Raw genomic sequence first — 6,659 nt, 5'->3', positions numbered from 1 at the left:
CTGTGAGAGCTTCCCATGTCTGGAATACACTGCCATCAGACACACATAACGGCACCACCTATCACACTTTCACAAAAAAACATGAAGACATGGCTAAAGGTCAATCAGATTTGTGAATATAATCCCTAGCTGTGTATTGCCGCTTTCCATGTTGTCTGTTGTATGTAGCTTGTGAGGCGTGGAAACACTTTGTTGCTTTTATGAATTTTGTCTTGCTGCTTTTTGTTCTATGTTGTTCTGTCTGTATGCTATGTCTTGCGTGTCCTATGTTGCTCTGCGTGTGCTCACTGCTCAATGATTGTCTGTATTGTGATTGTTTTTAATAACCTGCCCAGGGACTGCGGCTGAAAATTAGCCGGCTGGCTAAAACCGGCACTTTGACTGAAACGTTGATTAATGTGCACTGTCCCTGTAAAAATAAAAATAAACCCAAACTCAAATTGTTGCATGTTGCGTTTATATTCTTGTTAATTTACTCATTTCAGCCCATTTGAGTTTGGGTTTTCATTATAGTTTTCTAATGATGGCGGGACATATTATTCTGTTTTAATATTACTCCTGAATCACTATGATAAATATAATAGTTTTTCTTCTGTATATTTTTTACCAGAGCTGAGATTTACTTTGAAGTTCAAAGTGTAGGAATAGGCCTACAGGTGAAATCAGTCATTGATACAGACATGGTGGCATAGGAGGAAGACACTTTGAACCAAGAGGTTGTGAGTTCAAATCCCAGGTGAGGACATGATGAATAAAATGACTGTATGAATACACAATGTAATCATATGTGTCAAAAATGCAGTTGAAAACACTTTATGTTAAAAGCACTGTGTGTGTGTGTCCCTAGCAGTGCCAAAGACAAAGAGCTGTGACTGGATCAGTGGTTCACCAATCAGGACCTTGAAGGGCTTGGCAACAGTAACAAGGGGTGATGTGTAATGAAACTAGCGTGCCCTGGGTAAAATGTTTTATTGGTGACGCCATCAGGTGACGTGCCCGGGACAAACTGGGAACTAGACAAACATCTCCATGGGACTATGACACAGTGTTCAGGGGACCTTCAAGGGACTACCAAAATGTATGGGCAGAACGGAAAAAGCGAGTGCGAGCAAGAAAGAATTGCTACACCTCTACTTCTGGATGTAAATGATGAGAAAAACACTTGACCAAACCCCCCTTGTTGAAATTTCAGATGCTCCTTATCTTCCAAATGAGTTTCTTGCAATATCAATATTTTATTTTTTCAAAAACGACAGTACCTTTTTCCTTTTAATGGAGTTATGGCTCCCTCTAATGTTCCATGTACACACATGCAGTCTGTTACCTGCCATTGCACTTTGACCAATCAATATCCAGACTGAATCCTACTGTAAAGATGGGGTGTCACCTTCTCTCATGTGCTGAACTCTCATCAATCTCACCGAGCATAAACACACGATATGAACCCTGAACCTGAACCATACTAAACCCAAAAATGAAACATGTAAAGATCCAAAAAGGGGTTTTCCCACTAGCTAACATGCAGGGGATTTCAACTCTCCAATGTAGACTCTTAAGTCCGCATAGCCACTCTATAGCCCCAGTCTTTATATATATATGGAAATTAAAATCAATAGAAGAATATTGAAGCTCTTCCACCTAAAACCAAGCCTGGGCACCAATATAGATTCACACATATCTCAGTCTGAGCTATAGTGGCAGTTACTTTAGCAAGGAAAATAATAAAGATATGAATATTACTGAACAGGAGCACGTGAGAACTCACACCACTGCTTCATGATCAGATTCAAATAAAAAAGTTATCCAATGCTGTGGAGGAGCAGCTTACAGTTATTTACCCGAGAGAGTCAATAAACGCAGCAGCCTCTTCAGGTGTGTAGAGTTTTTTAGGCGATCCGTTGACCATAATCTTCAATGTGGCCGGGTACAGCAGCGCGTAGTCCATCTTCATTCTCTTGTGTCGAGACTTCACCTCATCAAACGCTCTCTGCGTCTTCGTACAACCGCTGTGGAATAATCATTGAAGAATGAGACCTTTGGACCTTTACGTTGACTACCGTCAGAACTGATGCTTCTGGCCGCATCCATGACGCGCTGCTTGTCGGTGAAGTTGTGGAACTTTATAACCACTGGCCGTGGGCGCTGGTTGGGACCGGGTATCGGTGCTTGAGAGCGATGGGCTCTGTCCAGCTTCACACGACCAGCCTTAATATCCATTTGTAGGTAGCCAGGGATCCATTCCTCAAAATATTTTACTGAACGTGTCTCTTCAGAATTTTCCGGGAGTCCCAAAGCACGGATATTGCATCTGCGTCCTAGATTATCCAAGTCGTCAATGTGCTCTGCAATTTCACGCACCTGTTTCTCAAGTGCCTTTAATTTAGTGTCCATTGATGTAGTTGAAGTTTCCACAGTAGAAATTCTTCCGTCCGCCTCATCAACACGTTTGACAACCCTCTGTAGTTCAGCTGAATGGCCTGCTATTGCTTCCAAGACCGTTCCTTTCTTAACATTGATCACTTTAGTAATGTTATCTGTCATCCTTTGAATCACCAGGTCCATTGTGCCTGGATCTGCAGTGGTGTTAGCTTCGCTAACGTTAGCTAGCTCCTCCTGCACATCTACAGGGATGGTGGTTTTGGTCGAGTTCTTAGTAGTTCTGCTGGGCATGTTGTCGGAGATTTTTGAGAAATAGCCATCAAGACTCATTGTATTTAGCAAATTCTACCACTTTTTCAAGCTAGAAAAAATATATGTAAAAAGAGAAATTTACAAATGCCACGGGAGCTCGCTGAAACACAGTGTTCTCTCTATGACGCCATTGTGTTCCCTCGTGTGTTTTCTGTACCTGTTCGCACCTCTCCCTGTAGGCTTTAGACCCTCCACACCCCTTGGCTGCAACCTTTCTCATTTAGTGTACCCTGCACGCACAACCCGGGTCTCTGGCAGCATTTGGAACTGCCGATCTGCGGTCAAGAACGTTGAGTTCATCTCAGCCTATGCTGCCCTTCAGTCCTTGACTTGTTGGCCCTGACGGAGACATGAATCACCCCAGAGAACACTGCTACTCCAGCTGCTCTTTCTTCATCTGACTATGTTTTCTCTCATAGTCTGAGAGCATCTGGTCGTCATGGTGGTGACACAGGTCTACTCATTTCTCCTAAGTGGAGATGTTCTCTTTTCTCCCTCTCACCTGTCCATCTCCTCATTTGAATTCCATGCTGTCACTGTCACTTGTCTAATCAAGCTTAACATTATTGTCATCTATCTCCCACCATGTGCCCTTAGAGCGTTAATCAATGAGCTTGACAACTTGATAAGCTCATTTCCTGACGATGGCTCACCGCTCTTTGTACTTTCCGACTTCAACCTCCCGACATCTACTTTTGATTATTTTCTTTCCGACTCTCTTTTTCCCCTTCCTGCCTCTTTTGACCTCACCCTTTCCCCTTCCTGCCTCTTATGACCTCACCCTTTCCCCTTCCTGCCTCTTTTGACCTCACCCTTTCCCCTTCCTGCCTCTTTTGACCTCACCCTTTCCCCTTCCTGCCTCTTTTGACCTCACCCTTTCCCAGTCTCCCAACTCACAAGGCAGGCAATACGCTTGACCTCATCTTTACTAGAGGCTGTTCTCCTACTAATCTCACTGCAACCCCCCTCCAGGTCTCTGATCACTACTTTTTTTTCTTCTCTGTCTCCTTTCCTCCAACCCTAACCACTCAGCCCCAACCCAGATGGTCATGTTGTTTCCTTCTCTGTCTCCCTTTCCTCCAACCCTAACCACTCAGCCCCAACCCCCCTCCAGGTCTGTCTCCTTTCCTCCAACCCTAACCACTCAGCCCCAACCCAGATGGTCATGTTGTTTCCTTCTCTGTCTCCTTTCCTCCAACCCTAACCACTCAGCCCCAACCCCCCTCCAGGTTTGTCTCCCTTTCCTCCAACCCTAACCACTCAGCCCCAACCCAGATGGTCATGTTGTTTCCTTCTCTGTCTCCTTTCCTCCAACCCTAACCACTCAGCCCCAACCCCCCTCCAGGTCTGTCTCCTTTCCTCCAACCCTAACCACTCAGCCCCAACCCCCCTCCAGGTCTGTCTCCTTTCCTCCAACCCTAACCACTCAGCCTGGTCTTGCGCCATCACAATCATTGTTCTCTCTCTCCCACTACTCTCTCCTCTTCTATCCCATCGTCTCTCCCTTCTGCTAAATCCTTCTCCCTCCTGTCTCCTGATTCTGCCTCTTCAACCCAACTCTCCTCCCTTGACTCGCACTATCCCCTTTCCTCCCGGCCGGCTCGAACCTCTCCTCCTGCTCCGTGGCTGAGTGACTCATTGCGAGCTTACAGAACAGGGTTGCGGGCAGCTGAGCGAAAATGGAGGAAAACTAAACTTCCGGGGGACCTATCATCCTTTGACTCCCTCCTCTCAACCTTCTATTCCTCAGGATCCTCTGTTAAAGCCACTTTCTAGTACTCTAAATTTCTAGCTTCTGCCTTTAACCCTAGGAAACTTTTTCCCCCCTCTCCTCCCTCCTTAATCCTCCATTCCTCCCTCTGTGGACGACTTTGTCAACCACTTTAAAAAAAAAGGTTGATGACATCCGTTACTAATTCACTCACCCTATTGAATCCACTGGTCTCACTCACACAGAACTACCCTACGCCTTGACCTCTTTCTCCCATCCTGCAACTTACAAGGTCTGGCCACCCAACAACCTGCCCGTTCAACCCCATCCCTTCCTCCCTTCTCCAGACCATCTCTGGAGACCTTCTCAGTTCCCTAATCAACTCATCTCTGACCACTGGCTGCATTTCCTCTGACTTCAAAATGGCCTGAGTTGCTCCCCTCCTCAAGAAACCAAAACCCGACTCATCTGACATCAGAACCTACAGACCTGTGTCCCTTCTTTCTTTTCTTTCCAAAACCCTTGAGCGTGTTGTCTCTGATCAACTTTCTCGTTATTGCTCTCAAAGCGATCTTTTTGACCCTAACCAATCAGGCTTCAAGACGGGTCACTCAACTGAGACTGCTCTTCTCTGTGTCACGGAGGCTCTCCGCACTGTCAAAGCTGACTCTCTCTCCTCTGTTCTCATCCTCATAGATCTATCTGCTGAACCATCAGATCCTCCTCTCCACCCTCTCAGGGCTGAGGGTTTCAGACTCTGCACACTCTTGAATTGCATCCTACCAGGCAGGTCGCTCTGACCAAGTGACGTGGAGAGGATCTGTGTCTGCACCACATACTCTCACTACTGTTGTCCCCCAGGGCTCGGTTCTAGGTCCTCTCCTCTTCTCTCCATACACCAAGTCACTCGGCTCCATCATATCCTCACATGGTCTCTCCTATCACTGCTATGTGGACGACACTCAGCTACTTTTCTCCTTCCACCTTCTCACACCCAGATGGCAACATGCATCTCTGCGTGCCTGGCATATATCTCAACTTGGATATCGGCCCACCCCCTCAAGCTCAACCTCGACAAGACAGAACTGCTCATCCTCCCGGGGAAGGCCTGCCCGCTCAAAGACCTCTCCATCACAGTTGACAATTCCAGTGTCGACCCTCCCAAAGAACCTAAGCGTGACCCTGTCGTTCTCTGCAAATATCAAAGCAGTGACCCACTCCTGCAGGTTCATGCTCTACAACATCCGTAGAGTACGACCTTCCCTCACACAGGAAGCGGTGCAGGTCCTAATCCAGGCACTTGTCATCTCCCTCTGGACTACTGCAACTCGCTGGGCTCCCCGCTTGTGGCATCAAACCCCTGCAACTTATTCAGAATGCTGCAGCTCGCCTGGTTTTCTAAGTTCTCCCATGTCACCCGCTCCTCCGCACACTCCACTGCACTTGGCCCCACCCCTTCTAGCTCTGGCTCTACTGATAGCTTGTGATAAGTAGTTGTCTCACCTAGCGATCTTAAGATAAATGCACTTACTGTAAGTCTGCTAAATGACTCAAATGTAAAACAAAATACTCTGCTTTTACCTAAACACATTTTAATACACAATTGAAATAGTCAAATCTTTATGTATCAATGACTACTCCTCTCCCTCCTTCTCCTCTTCCTCATCTCCCTTTAGGGGTGATTTAGAGGTTGGGTCCAGACGGGGGTTGGGACCGGTGAAGAAAAAAGTAATGAGGCAGTGGATGGGGAGAGAGTGGGAGGAGCAAAGAGGAGAAGGGGAAGGAGGAGGAGCAAAGAGGAGGGGAAGGAGGAAAGAGGAGGGGGAGGAGCAAGGTGGAGGGGAGGAGGAGAGGGGAGGAGGAGCAAAGAGAAGGAGAAGGGGAGGAGAGAAAAGGAGGAGCAAAGAGAAGGAGAGGGGGAGGAGCGAGGAGGAGGAGAGAAGGGGGAGGAGAGGAGGAGAGGAGGAGGGGAGGAGAGGAGGAGGGGGAGGAGAGGAGGAGGGGGAGCAAAGAGAATGAGGGGGAGGAGTAAAGAGAAGGAGAGAAGGGTGGAGGAGAGAAAGGGAGGAGAGGAGGAGAGGAGGGGAGGAGAGGAGGAGAGGGAGGAGAGAAGGAGGAGGGGGAGGAGAGAAGGAGGAGGGGGAGGAGAGAAGGAGGAGGGATGGATGTAAATCCTCCCCAGCAGCAGCAGCAATGTGGAAACAGAACTATCCATTGAGTAGCAAACAAGCCCCCTCAGTAGAGTGTGAATAGAGCT

This window comes from Salvelinus alpinus, chromosome 25 (genome assembly GCF_045679555.1).
Source record: "Salvelinus alpinus chromosome 25, SLU_Salpinus.1, whole genome shotgun sequence".
Classification (NCBI taxonomy): Eukaryota; Metazoa; Chordata; class Actinopteri; order Salmoniformes; family Salmonidae; genus Salvelinus; species Salvelinus alpinus.
Note: the sequence above shows the minus strand (reverse complement) of the source record.